The 15,753-nt window shown below is 49.6% G+C and overlaps 1 protein-coding gene across 3 annotated transcripts in view; it reads right to left on the reverse strand.

Moving 5' to 3' along the window:
- Positions 1-15,753, reverse strand: part of KCNB1 (potassium voltage-gated channel subfamily B member 1) — a 66,884-nt gene that overhangs the window by 32,577 nt on the left and 18,554 nt on the right. The gene's annotated exons all lie outside the window — the stretch shown is intronic.

The following is a 15,753-nucleotide window of genomic DNA, read 5'->3' on the forward strand; positions in this document are numbered from 1 at the left end:
ATCCCAGCACACAGTATATAATCCCAACAAGTGTATATAATCACAGCACACAGTATATAATCCCAGCACATGTATATAATGTTGGTGCACAGTATATAATCCCAACAAGTGTATATAATCCCAGCACACAGTATATAATCCCAGCACATGTATATAATCCCAGCACACATTATATAATCATAGCACATGTATATAATCCCAGCACACAGTATATAATCCCATCATACAGTATATAATCCCAGCACACAGTATATAATCCCAGCACATGTATATAATCCCAGCACACAGTATATAATCCCAGCATACAGTATATAATCCCAGTACACAGTATATAATCCCAGCACACAGTATATAATCCCAGCATACAGTATATAATCCCAGCATACAGTATATAATCCCAGTACACAGTATATAATCCCAGCATACAGTATATAATCCTAGCACACAGTATATAATCCCATCATACAGTATATAATCCTAGCACACAGTATATAATCCCAGCACACAGTATATAATCCCAGCATACAGTATATAATCCCAGCACAAAGTATATAATCATAGCACATGTATATAATCCCAGCACACAGTATATAATCCCAACAAGTGTATATAATCCCATCATACAGTATATAATCCCAGCACACAGTATATAATCCCAGCACATGTATATAATCTTGGCGCACAGTACATAATCCCAGTGTGTGTATATAATTACAAGTATAATCCCAGTGTGATATATGTAAATACATCATACACATGAAGTGGAGTAGTTGGAGCGCGAAGTGTTTGGTCACTGACAGGACGGCTGGAGAGATCCTGTAGGGGCCACACCGTGCGGAGGAGCTGATACCCATTCTCTGTCACTGATGTGTTTCACTTTCTTCCTTTTGCTATTTACTGACAGCAAGCAGAGATCTTAATGTATGGGGGCAGGTAAAGTGGATTTACCTGTGCCAGATATATCCCTCTATCTGTGCCGGCTCAGAAAGTGACTGTCCAGATAAGGGTCGCTCTCCGGACCTGACCTTGCTCCTTCACCTCACCCTAGCTGTCTCCTGACCTTATCCTGACCTTGCCCTATCACCTCATCCTGTCTCCTGACCTCATCCTGGCCATCTCCTGATCTCATCCTGACCTTTCCCTATCACCTCATCCTGTCTCCTGACCTCATCCTGTCTCCTGACCTCACCTTATCACTTCATCCTGTCTCCTGACCTCGCCTTATCACTTCATCCTGTCTCCTGACCTCATCCTGGCCATCTCCTGATCTCATCCTGACCTTTCCCTGACCTCACCCTTTAACCTCAACCTGACCTGTTCCTGTCACCTCATCCTGTCTCCTGACCTCATCCTGACCTGTCCCTTTCACCTTATCCTGACCTTCCCCTGGCTGTCTCCTGACCTCACCCTGAACTCGCACTGGCCGTCTCCTGACCTCATCCTGACCTCGCCCTGGCTGTCTCTTGACCTCATCCTGACTTTGCCTTGCCCGTCTCCTGACCTCCACCTGACCTCGCCCTGGCAGTCTCCTGACCTTGTCTTGACAATCTCCACACCTGGCCGTCTCCTGACCACGCCCTGGCCGTCTCCTGACCACGCCCTGGCTGTCCCCTGACCTCGCTCTGGCCGTCTCCTTACCTTGTCCTGACCTCGACCTGGCTGTCCCTGGACCTCACCCTGGCCGTCTCCTGACCTTGTCCTGACCTCGCTCTGGCCGTCTCCTGACCTCGTCCTGACTTCGCCCTGGCCGTCTCCTGACCTCGTCCTGACCGCCTTCAAAACTGGTTATGATCTTCCACTAACCTAGTCCTGACTATGGGCTCTCTTACACGAAAAGATTAATGTATGAAAAATCATAAAGTTGTTCAAATTTAAGCGATAATATTTCGGTGTGTGTGCGGCAACGATCAAGAGACTGTTGGCATCTTTTGAGTCGACCATAAAATCATTCTTAACCATTTGCAAATCCTTCCTATATATACGCTGACACAGACTGCCGGGCACAAGAAAAGGACTGTAGAATCCTGACCCGCTGCTACAGGTCCCCGCACCCATGCTGCCCTGGAGGGACGGATCTCTGCTGGCGTGGTGGGACACATGTTGGCACAATGGTTCATGTTTGGTGGAGCTGCCCGATTCTGAAATCTTTCTACACCATTTTGTGACAGCTGCCCGCACCATTCAGCTGCCCCGCACTGTCATTCCTAGACACCTGAAGTCAGCTGATCCCCCATCCATAGCTGAGTGTGTAAGAGAGATGGACCCCATCCATAGCTGATTGTGTAAGAGAGATGGACCCCATCCATAGCTGAGTGTGTAAGAGAGATGGACCCCATCCATAGCTGAGTGTGTAAGAGAGATGGACCCCATCCATAGCTGAGTGGGTAAGAGAGATGGACCCCATCCATAGCTGAGTGTGTAAGAGAGATGGACCCCATCCATAGCTGAGTGTGTAAGAGAGATGGACCCCATCCATAGCTGAGTGGGTAAGAGAGATGGACCCCATCCATAGCTGAGTGTGTAAGAGAGATGGACCCCATCCATAGCTGAGTGGGTAAGAGAGATGGACCCCATCCATAGCTGAGTGGGTAAGAGAGATGGACCCCATCCATAGCTGAATGGGTAAGAGAGATGGACCCCATCCATAGCTGAGTGTGTAAGAGAGATGGACCCCATCCATAGCTGAGTGGGTAAGAGAGATGGACCCCATCCATAGCTGGGTGGGTAAAAGAGATGGACCCCATCCATAGCTGAATGGGTAAGAGAGATGGACCCCATCCATAGCTGAGTGGGTAAGAGAGATGGACCCCATCCATAGCTGAGTGGGTAAGAGAGATGGACCCCATCCATAGCTGAGTGGGTAAGAGAGATGGACCCCATCCATAGCTGAATGGGTAAGAGAGATGGACCCCATCCATAGCTGAGTGGGTAAGAGAGATGGACCCCATCCATAGCTGAGTGGGTAAGAGAGATGGACCCCATCCATAGCTGAGTGGGTAAGAGAGATGGCCTTCCTTTACCGCATGGAGTCCCTGACGGCGCAGGAACATCTGGAGCTGGAAATGGGTCGATAAGAGCGTGATATGCACGGACATCCTATAAAGCATGCCTCCTGTTCCTGGCCCTGGGCTTGGACACTGGGTCAGTCCCCTGCTTCCCTTGTCCTACCCACTTTCCTTTTATCCTTCTTTTCCTTATACCCCTATTCTTTTCCTCTAGTCTTGTTCTTCTTTCCCTCACTTTCCGATTGTCTGATTGAAGCTTTTCACTTTTTTCACCACTATGGGGGACATTTATGAAGTCTATTACACTGGGCTTACAAATGTCCCCGCAGCTCCGGAGCTTAGTGGATTTATGTAGAGGCGCATTGCCTTTACATAAATCTCGAGCGCACAATGCCCGCTCAGAGCTGGCGTAGGTTTCAGTATCATTTTTCAGCCGCAAAAATTATAAATGCGGCGCACGCAGAGGCCGTGCCCCCTCTGTGTGCTGCCGCACACTCTGTAACGCCCCCTCTCCGCCCCACTGGCGAAGGTGGCGCAGATGGGGCCAATGCGAAAAAAAAAGATTTGCAAAAATACCCTTTGCGAATATTTTTACGCCAATCTGCCCCAGGTGATACCTGTAATGATAGAGGCCTTGTCTATCTGTTATACTGCCATAGTGTGATACCTGTAATGATAGAGGCCTTGTCTATCTGTTATACTGCCATAGTGTGATACCTGTAATGATAGAGGCCTTGTCTATCTGTTATACTGCCATAGTGTGATACCTGTAATGATAGAGGCCTTGTCTATCTGTTATACTGCCATAGTGTGATACCTGTAATGATAGAGGCCTTGTCTATCTGTTATACTGCCATAGTGTGATACCTGTAATGATAGAGGCCTTGTCTATCTGTTATACTGCCATAGTGTGATACCTGTAATGATAGAGGCCTTGTCTGTTCCATTGCCCCTGTGGGATTGGTTATGTTGCTCAGACCAGACAGATCAAGATCCAAAAAAGAACAAGGGGTCAAGGAAGAAAATAAAAGGGAAAGAATTTGACGAACTCACAGTAAACAGAAACTTTTTAAAAATAAGGTCATGAAAAATCATCAACTGCTGACCGCAGATCACTGTGTGTAATAGTGATACATGGCTACGTGTAATAGTGATACAAGGCTACATACAATAGTGATACATGGCTACGTGTAATAGTGATACATGGCTACGTGTAATAGTGATACATGGCTACGTGTAATAGTGATACATGGCTACGTGTAATAGTGATACATGGCTACGTGTAATAGTGATACAAGGCTACATGTAATAGTGATACATGGCTACGTGTAATAGTGATACAAGGCTACGTGTAATAGTGATACATGGCTATGTGTAATAGTGATACATGGCTATGTGTAATAGTGATACATGGCTCCGTGTAATAGTGACACATGGCTACGTGTAATAGTGACACATGGCTACGTGTAATAGTGACACATGGCTACGTGTAATAGTGACACATGGCTACGTGTAATAGTGATACATGGCTACGTGTAATAGTGACACATGGCTACGTGTAATAGTGACACATGGCTACGTGTAATAGTGACACATGGCTACGTGTAATAGTGACACATGGCTACGTGTAATAATGACACATGGCTACGTGTAATAGTGATACATGGCTACGTGTAATAGTGATACAAGGCTACGTGTAATAGTGATACATGGCTATGTGTAATAGTGATACATGGCTATGTGTAATAGTGATACATGGCTCCGTGTAATAGTGATACAAAGCTACGTGTAATAGTGATACAAGGCTACGTTTAATAGTGATACATGGCTACGTGTAATAGTGACACATGGCTACGTGTAATAGTGACACATGGCTACGTGTAATAGTGACACATGGCTCCGTGTAATAGTGACACATGGCTATGTGTAATAGTGACACATGGCTACATACAATAGTGATACATGGCTACGTGTAATAGTGACACATGGCTACGTGTAATAGTGACACATGGCTACGTGTAATAGTGATACATGGCTACGTGTAATAGTGATACATGGCTACGTGTAATAGTGATACAAGGCTACGTTTAATAGTGATACATGGCTACGTGTAATAGTGACACATGGCTACGTGTAATAGTGACACATGGCTACGTGTAATAGTGACACATGGCTACGTGTAATAGTGACACATGGCTACGTGTAATAGTGACACATGGCTACGTGTAATAGTGATACAAGGCTACGTGTAATAGTGATACAAGGCTACGTGTAATAATGACACATGGCTACGTGTAATAGTGATACATGGCTACGTGTAATAGTGACACATGGCTACGTGTAATAGTGATACATGGCTACGTGTAATAGTGATACATGGCTACGTGTAATAGTGACACATGGCTACGTGTAATAGTGACACATGGCTCCGTGTAATAGTGATACAAGGCTACGTGCAATAGTGATACATGGCTCCGTGTAATAGTGATACAAGGCTACGTGTAATAGTGACACATGGCTCCGTGTAATAGTGATACAAGGCTACGTGTAATAATGACACATGGCTACGTGTAATAGTGACACATGGCTACGTGTAATAGTGATACATGGCTATGTGTAATAGTGATACAAGGCTAAGTGTAATAGTGACACATGGCTACGTGTAATAGTGATACATGGCTACGTGTAATAGTGACACATGGCTCCGTGTAATAGTGACACATGGCTCCGTGTAATAGTGACACATGGCTACGTGTAATAGTGACACATGGCTACGTGTAATAGTGATACATGGCTCCGTGTAATAGTGACACATGGCTACGTGTAATAGTGACACATGGCTACGTGTAATAGTGACACATGGGTACGTGTAATAGTGACACATGGCTCCATGTAATAGTGACACACGGCTACGTGTAATAGTGACACACGGCTACGTGTAATAGTGACACATGGCTACGTGTAATAGTGACACATGGGTACGTGTAATAGTGACACATGGGTACGTGTAATAGTGACACATGGCTACGTGTAATAGTGATACATGGCTACGTGTAATAGTGACACATGGGTACGTGTAATAGTGACACATGGCTACGTGTAATAGTGATACATGGCTACGTTTAATAGTGATACATGGCTACGTGTAATAGTGATACATGGCTACGTGTAATAGTGACACATGGCTACGTGTAATAGTGACACACGGCTACGTGTAATAGTGACACACGGCTGTGTGTAATAGTGACACACGGCTCCGTGTAATAGTGACACATGGCTCCGTGTAATAGTGACACATGGCTATACATCCCCCCCCATGTTCCTGGTGTTCTCCCTGCTTCCGCCCGCTCCCCGCAGCAGCCCCCGTCTCAGCCAGTGATTGGCTGTGCAGCCTGTAACTTTAGAGACCAGCTCAGTTCCAGCAGTGACTGCAGGGATCGGGCAGAAGCAGGGAAGACATCAGGGAGCGGCGAGGAGTAATTGTATAATGTTTATTATTTTACACTTAAGGGGAACCTATCTGCCCAATTGGGCTGATATGGTTCCCTGGAGCACTTTCCTTCTGTAACATATATAAAGGTTTCCATCATGTCCTCCTTTCCCTTCTTCCTCCTATAACATATATAAAGGTTTCCATCATGTCCTCCTTTCCCTTCTTCCTCCTATAACATATATAAAGGTTTCCATCATGTCCTCCTTTCCCTTCTTCCTCCTGTTACATATATAAAGGTTTCCATAATGTGCTCTTTTCCCTTCTTCCTCCTGTTACATATATAAAGGTTTCCATCATGTCCTCCTTTCCCTTCTTCCTCCTGTAACATATATAAAGGTTTCCATCATGTGCTCTTTTCCCTTCTTCCTCCTGTTACATATATAAAAGTTTCCATCATGTCCTCCTTTCCCTTCTTCCTCCTGTAACATATATAAAGGTTTCCATCATGTCCTCCTTTCCCTTCTTCCTCCTGTTACATATATAAAGGTTTCCATAATGTGCTCTTTTCCCTTCTTCCTCCTGTTACATATATAAAGGTTTCCATCATGTCCTCCTTTCCCTTCTTCCTCCTGTAACATATATAAAGGTTTCCATCATGTGCTCTTTTCCCTTCTTCCTCCTGTTACATATATAAAGGTTTCCATCATGTGCTCTTTTCCCTTCTTCCTCCTGTTACATATATAAAGGTGTCCATTGCGTTCTCCTTTAGTCCCTGTCGAAGACCTTGGGACCACCAGTGACCCTAACTAGTCAGTGTGAGAAAAGGCTGCGTCGCACTACAATGCCTAGCCATCCCGCAGGTTTGCCAAGCCTAGCCATCAACAGGCAGAATTATATAGAAAGGGTTATATGGGGTCTCTATATACCAGGTCTCACTAGTGGACGCACTGACGAGAGCTCCAGGCTGTAAAGGGTTAAGGCCCTGATACAGAACATTCCAGGTCAGGACTCCGGGCTGTGAAGTGCAGTTAGGGACGCCCTGGGTTGTAAAGAGTTAAGGCTTTAGTGCAGAACATTCACAGGGGATGCGGGGGGGGGGGGGGGCTCCCGGATATGAAGGGTTAAGACCCCTCGCGCAGTGAAGGGGGCTCTGGGGGCTGTCACATCCCTGGTGGCAGCCTGCTCCCCGACACTTGCCATCTTTGGTAGTCCTGGCCCGAAATATGCAAGAAACATAAATAATTCCTTTTTAGAACTTGGTCAGAGGGACGGAGCAAAGGCGGCTGCCAGGACTAAGCACACAGGGGGCGACACCTGTACACACTCCGAGGAGACCACCACCAGGACTGAGGACACAGGGGGCGACACCTGTACACACTCCGAGGAGACCACCACCAGGACTGAGGACACAGGGGGCGACACCTGTACACACACTGAGGAGACCACCACCAGGACTGAAGACACAGGGGGCGACACCTGTACACACAACGAGGAGACCACCACCAGGACTGAGGACACAGGGGGCGACACCTGTACACACACCGAGGAGACAACCACCATGACTGAGCACACCGAGGAGACCACCACCAGCACTGAGGACACAGGGGGCGACACCTGTACACACTCCGAGGAGACCACCACCAGGACTGAGGACACAGGGGGCGACACCTGTACACACACTGAGGAGACCACCACCAGGACTGAAGACACAGGGGGCGACACCTGTACACACAACGAGGAGACCACCACCAGGACTGAGGACACAGGGGGCGACACCTGTACACACACCGAGGAGACCACCACCATGACTGAGCACACCGAGGAGACCACCACCAGGACTGAGCACACCGAGGAGACCACCACCAGGACTGAGGACACAGGGGGCGACACCTGTACACACACTGAGGAGACCACCACCAGGACTGAGCACACCGAGGAGACCACCACCAGGACTGAGCACACCGAGGAGACCACCACCAGGACTGAGCACACCGAGGAGACCACCACCAGGACTGAGCACACAGGGGGCGACACCTGTACACACACCGAGGAGACCACCACCAGGACTGAGCACACAGGGGGCGACACCTGTACACACACCGAGGAGACCACCACCAGGACTGAGCACACAGGGGGCGACACCTGTACACACACCGAGGAGACCACCACCAGGACTGAGGACACAGGGGGCGACACCTGTACACACACTGAGGAGACCACCACCAGGACTGAGCACACCGAGGAGACCACCACCAGGACTGAGGACACAGGGGGCGACACCTGTACACACACCGAGGAGACCACCACCAGCACTGAGGACACAGGGGGCGACACCTGTACACACACCGAGGAGACCACCACCAGGACTGAGGACACAGGGGGCGACACCTGTACACACACTGAGGAGACCACCACCAGGACTGAGGACACAGGGGGCAACACCTATACACACACCGAGGAGACCATCACCAGGACTGAGCACACCGAGGAGACCACCACCAGGACTGAGCACACCGAGGAGACCACCACCAGGACTGAGCACACCGAGGAGACCACCACCAGGACTGAGCACACCGAGGAGACCACCACCAGGACTGAGCACACCGAGGAGACCACCACCAGGACTGAGCACACCGAGGAGACCACCACCAGGACTGAGCACACCGAGGAGACCACCACCAGGACTGAGCACACCGAGGAGACCACCACCAGGACTGAGCACACCGAGGAGACCACCACCAGGACTGAGCACACCGAGGAGACCACCACCAGGACTGAGCACACCGAGGAGACCATCACCAGGACTGAGCACACCGAGGAGACCACCACCAGGACTGAGCACACCGAGGAGACCACCACCAGGACTGAGCACACCGAGGAGACCACCACCAGGACTGAGCACACAGGGGGCAACACCTGTACACACACCGAGGAGACCACCACCAGGACTGAGCACACCGGGGGCGACACCTGTACACACACTGAGGACACAGGGGGCGACACCTGTACACACACCGAGGAGACCACCACCAGGACTGAGCACACCGGGGGCGACACCTGTACACACACTGAGGAGACCACCACCAGGACTGAGGACACAGGGGGCGACACCTGTACACACACCGAGGAGACCACCACCAGGACTGAGGACACAGGGGGCGACACCTGTACACACACCAAGGAGACCACCACCAGGACTGAGGACACAGGGGGCGACACCTATACACACACTGAGGAGACCACCACCAGGACTGAGGACACAGGGGGCGACACCTGTACACACACCAAGGAGACCACCACCAGGACTGAGGACACAGGGGGCGACACCTATACACACACTGAGGAGACCACCACCAGAACTGAGCACACCGAGGAGACCACCACCAGGGCTGAGCACACAGAGGGCGACACCTGTACACACACCGAGGAGACCACCACCAGGACTAAGCACACCGAGGAGACCACCACTAGGACTGAGCACACCGAGGAGACCACCACTAGGACTGAGCATATTGATATACAATTAGAGATGAGCAAACCGGGTTGGGGTTTGAGTCGATCCGAACCCAAACGTTCGGCATTTGATTAGCGGTGGCTGCTGAAGTTGGATAAAGCTCTAAGGTTGTCTGGAAAACATGGATGCAGCCAATGACTATATCCATGATTTCCACATAGCCTTAGGGCTTTATCCAACTTCTGCAGCCACCGCTAATCAAATGCCGAACGTTCGGGTTTGGATGGACTCCAGCTGCTCCAGGTTCGCTCATCTCTACATACAATATATCAATGCTGATATATTGTAACAATTTAAGGTCCCCATACACTTTACACTTTTGTCAGGGGGTAAGTTGTCATTGGATGTGTCCAGCTGTGGCGTACCCCTCCCCAGAGAGAACACAGTAAGGTTCAGTTATTGAAGGTGTATGGCCACCTACAGTCAGTCAGTTCAGAAGGTGGCGTGCCAGGATTGCTGCTAGTGTCGTAAGGGACTGACACACAACAACTAGTTATATGCATATGCTACTGAAGAAACGCACTATACAATGACCAATATTACCGCCATAGAGTGACCACTGCATAATGACTCTATACACAAACACTATATACTGACGGGCATTACCGCCACATAATGACTCTATATACACACTTTATCGTTCCTGAATAAAATACAGACTTGCCTCAGTAACATCATACGCCAATGACCGGCCTTAGTGACATCATATGCAATTCACCCCTCCACCATATATTGTCCAGGGGGTACAGTATCATACAGGATACACCCCCCCACACACACACACTGAATATTGTTCACTAGGCTCTGAACAATATATGGGGAGGAGGGTGACTGTATGATAAAGACCCCTGAGGCCCTGCCCACCCATGCAACCTCTATTGACCCCCCTTTGTTTAGCTGCCCTTGCCTGGCGCCCTCATCCTCCTCTTCTTCGGGGCACAGCTAATGGGCCTGCGGGGGCGTCCCGTCTTCTCTTCGTCCTGGGCGTTCAGCTCCTTGCTTCATTTGTGGAGTCGGGGAGCTGCTTGTGCCGCTCTGCTCCACTAATAAAGGAAGGAACAGTGGAAGGGGGCCCCCTGGAGGGTGGGGGTCCTGGGCAATTTCCCAGTTTGCCCCCCCCTCCAACGCCGGCCCTTTGTACACACACACACACACACCGCGGAGACCGACATCAGGACTGAGCACATGAGGGACGACTCCTGAACACCAAACCAAGGAGATTTGAGGGGCCGACTCCTGCTATTATCCATCACTGTGCCTTATATATATGATATTATCCATCACTGTGCCTTATATATATATGATATTATCCATCACTGTGCCGCATATATATGATATTATCCATCACTGTGCCGCATATATATGATATTGTCCATCACTGTGCCTTATATATATGATATTATCCATCACTGTGCCTTATATATATATGATATTATCCATCACTGTGCCGCATATATATGATATTATCCATCACTGTGCCGCATATATATGATATTATCCATCACTGTGCCTTATATATATATGATATTATCCATCACTGTGCCTTATATATATATGATATTATCCATCACTGTGCCGCATATATATGTGATATTATCCATCACTGTGTCGCATATATATGATATTATCCATCACTGTGCCGCATATATATGATATTGTCCATCACTGTGCCGCATATATATGTGATATATATGCGGCACAGTGATGGATAATATATATATGCGGCACAGTGATGGATAATATCATATATATACGGCACAGTGATGGATAATATCAAATATATAAGGCACAGTGATGGATAATATCATATATATATATATATATATGCGGCACAGTGATGGACAATATCATATATATGCGGCACAGTGATGGATAATATGATATTGTCCATCACTGTGCCGCATATATATGATATTATCCATCACTGTGCCTTATATATATATATATATATATATATATATATATATATGCGGCACAGTGATGGATAATATCACATATATATATATATTATCCATCACTGTGCCTTATATATATATATATATATATATATAATCCATCACTGTGCCGCATATATGTGATATTATCCATCACTGTGCCCCATATGCAGTATAATAACATATGACATATCTATGGATATTATCCATCACTGTGCCGCATATATAATACATGACATTATCTCAGGTGGCCAGGATAAAGCTTATTTTGACTCCAATGAAATCTGACCCAGTGGCTGACCAATGGGAACCTATTTCCATGTGTCCATACATTGTCCAACATTCAAACAGATCCACACTGAGGCTTCATACTATGGGCCATGCCGACCCATCACTGTGCACAGAGGTCAGGGGTTACATGAGCCGGGCCCGAGTTCTTCTCATACAAGATTGCGCACATAGGTGCAGGGTCATAGGAGCTGTGGGGCCGGGCCCTCATTCTTCTCATGCCGAAACGTGCCCAAGGGCGTTGGGTCACAGGAGCCTCATCCTTTTCATGTGGAATCAGGCACAGGGGTCTGGGGTCATAGGAGCCATGGGGCAGGGCCCCCTGTTCTTTTCAAGAGAGGAGATCACACACGGGGCCTGGGGTCCTAGGAGCTGGGGGGCTGAACCCTCATCCTTCTCCTGCAGCCTCGTGCACAGGGGTCACAAGAGCCATGGGCCCAGGCCCTCATTCGGGCTGGCACTGACGTGGGCATCTTCCATTCTCCAGTATCATGCGTGAGTGATGAGTGGCACAACAGTATTGTATGAATGGTCCTCAGCCGATTCCAGGTGGGTGTCTGTCAGGGTTGAGGTGTCATGTTCCCTGGACAGATTCTATGTCCCGGCCCGCTTTCCGGCTCATCTTTCACTTGCATTGGTTACTATTGTCTGACGGTTTAAATTACCAGTGTAACGTTACGTGTGCCGCGCGGAGGTGTCATGTGTTCTGCTCCATCATCACGTTTGGGCTTCAAGTAATATTCACCACAGGGTTAACGCTTTCCTGGAACTACAGTGCAGAGATCAGAAGTGATCTACGCAAACTGTAATAACCCCAATCGATCCTATTATCACTTGCTGTAACTCCACACATCATCCTGCAAAGTCTATAGAGGGACCCGACTAAACAGCAAGGCGAGGAGCAGAGCCTGGCCACTAGCTAAGACTAACCTGAAGGGCCAGGAGTACAGCTCATCCAACAGCAAAGAGTAACCCGAGACCAAGCGCTGAGCCTGACCAAAATTTAAGTCTACCCCGGGAGGCCAACAGCTATGACTAACCCGAGAGGCCAGGAGCTGAGCCTGGCCAACATCTAAGTCTAACCCGAGAGATCAGGAGCTGAGCCTGGCCAACATCTAAGTCTAACCCGAGAGATCAGGAGCTGAGCCTGGCCAACATCTAAGTCTAACCCGAGAGATCAGGAGCTGAGCCTGGCCAACATCTAAGTCTAACCCGAGAGATCAGGAGCTGAGCCTGGCCAACATCTAAGTCTAACCCGAGAGATCAGGAGCTGAGCCTGGCCAACATTTAAGTCTAACCCGAGAGATCAGGAGCTGAGCCTGGCCAACATCTAAGTCTAACCCGAGAGATCAGGAGCTGAGCCTGGCCAACATCTAAGTCTACCCAGAGAGACCAGGAGCTGAGCCTGGACAAAATTTAAGTCTACCCTGAGAGGCCAACAGCTATGACTAACCAGAGAGGCCAGGAGCTGAGCCTGGCCAACATCTAAGTCTAACCCGTGAGGCCAACAGCTATGACTAACCTAAGAGGTCAGGAGCAGAGTCTGGCCAACATCTAAGTCTACCCTGAGAGGCCAACAGCTATGACTAACCTGAGATGTCAGAAGCAGGGCCTGGCCAACATCTAAGTCTAACCCGAGAGATCAGGAGCAGAGCCTGGCCAACATCTAAGTCTACCCTGAGAGGCCAACAGCTATGACTAACCTGAGAGGTCAGAAGCAGGGCCTGGCCAACATCTAAGTCTAACCTGAGAGATCAGGAGCAGATCCTGGCCAACATCTAAGTCTACCCTGAGAGAGCAGGAGCAGAGCCTGGCCAACATCTAAGTCTAATCCGAGAGACCAGGAGCAGAGCCCAGCGAACAGCTATGACTAACCCGAGAGGTCAGGAGCAGAGCCTGGCCAACAACTAAGACTAACCTGAGAAGCCAGGAGCAGAGTCCGACCAATAGTTACGTTAGGAGAGGACAGGAGATGCACAGTCCAATGGAACCAAGCAGGCTTGAGCCCAGTGGTGATCACAGACAGTGGTCCCAGTCCTGCCCAGTGCTGATCACAGACAGTGGTCCCAGTCCTGCCCAGTGCTGATCACAGACAGTGGTCCCAGTGCAGCCCAGTGCTGATCACAGACAGTGGTCCCAGTGCAGCCCAGTGCTGATCACAGACAGTGGTCCCAGTGCAGCCCAGTGCTGATCACAGACAGTGGTCCCAGTCCTGCCCAGTGCTGATCACAGACAGTGGTCCCAGTGCAGCCCAGTGCTGATCACAGACAGTGGTCCCAGTGCAGCCCAGTGCTGATCACAGACAGTGGTCCCAGTCCTGCCCAGTGCTGATCACAGACAGTGGTCCCAGTGCAGCCCAGTGGTGATCACAGACAGTGGTCCCAGTGCAGCCCAGTGCTGATTACAGACAGTGGTCCCAGTGCAGCCCAGTGCTGATACAGACAGTGGTCCCAGTGCAGCCCAGTGCTGATACAGACAGTGGTCCCAGTGCAGCCCAGTGCTGATCACAGACAGTGGTCCCAGTGCAGCCCAGTGCTGATACAGACAGTGGTCCCAGTGCAGCCCAGTGCTGATCACAGACAGTGGTCCCAGTGCAGCCCAGTGCTGATCACAGACAGTGGTCCCAGTGCAGCCCAGTGCTGATCACAGACAGTGGTCCCAGTGCAGCCCAGTGCTGCTCACAGACAGTGGTCCCAGTGCAGCCCAGTGCTGATCACAGACAGTGGTCCCAGTGCAGCCCAGTGCTGATCACAGACAGTGGTCCCAGTGCAGCCCAGTGCTGATCACAGACAGTGGTCCCAGTGCAGCCCAGTGCTGATCAGACAGTGGTCCCAGTGCAGCCCAGTGCTGATCACAGACAGTGGTCCCAGTGCAGCCCAGTGCTGATCACAGACAGTGGTCCCAGTGCAGCCCAGTGCTGATCACAGACAGTGGTCCCAGTAAGGCCCAGTGCTGATCACAGACAGTGGTCCCAGTGCAGCCCAGTGCTGATCACAGACAGTGGTCCCAGTACGGCCCAGTGCTGATCACAGACAGTGGTCCCAGTACGGCCCAGTGCTGATCACAGACAGTGGTCCCAGTGCAGCCCAGTGCTGATCACAGACAGTGGTCCCAGTGCAGCCCAGTGCTGATCACAGACAGTGGTCCCAGTCCGGCCCAGTGCTGATCACAGACAGTGGTCCCACTTACTACTGGTAACCTACTCCACCCAACATCACTCATCCTCAATACAGATATTACTGCTTCTTCCTAAGAACAGGATGCATGTAAACTACTCCACCCATCATTCCCCACTGTGAGTATACAGCTTGTAGTACAGTTGGGGCACTACTCCACCTATCATGGAGCTCCTCACTGTTACTATGCATATACAGCTTCTTCTACAGTTCATTGTGCACCCACCTTGGCAGCCACAAAGGAGTTGGACTCCCCCCATCATCCCCTGGGACTATAAATATTCAGCACTCCCCCCCCCCCCCCCCTCAACCCAGTCAGGTACTACTCCTCCCATCATTCACCGACCTTGACAGCCACAGAGGAGTTGGACTCCCCCAATCATCCCCTGGGACTAAAGTTTTT

This window comes from Dendropsophus ebraccatus, chromosome 14, assembly GCF_027789765.1.
Source record: "Dendropsophus ebraccatus isolate aDenEbr1 chromosome 14, aDenEbr1.pat, whole genome shotgun sequence".
Classification (NCBI taxonomy): domain Eukaryota; kingdom Metazoa; phylum Chordata; class Amphibia; order Anura; family Hylidae; genus Dendropsophus; species Dendropsophus ebraccatus.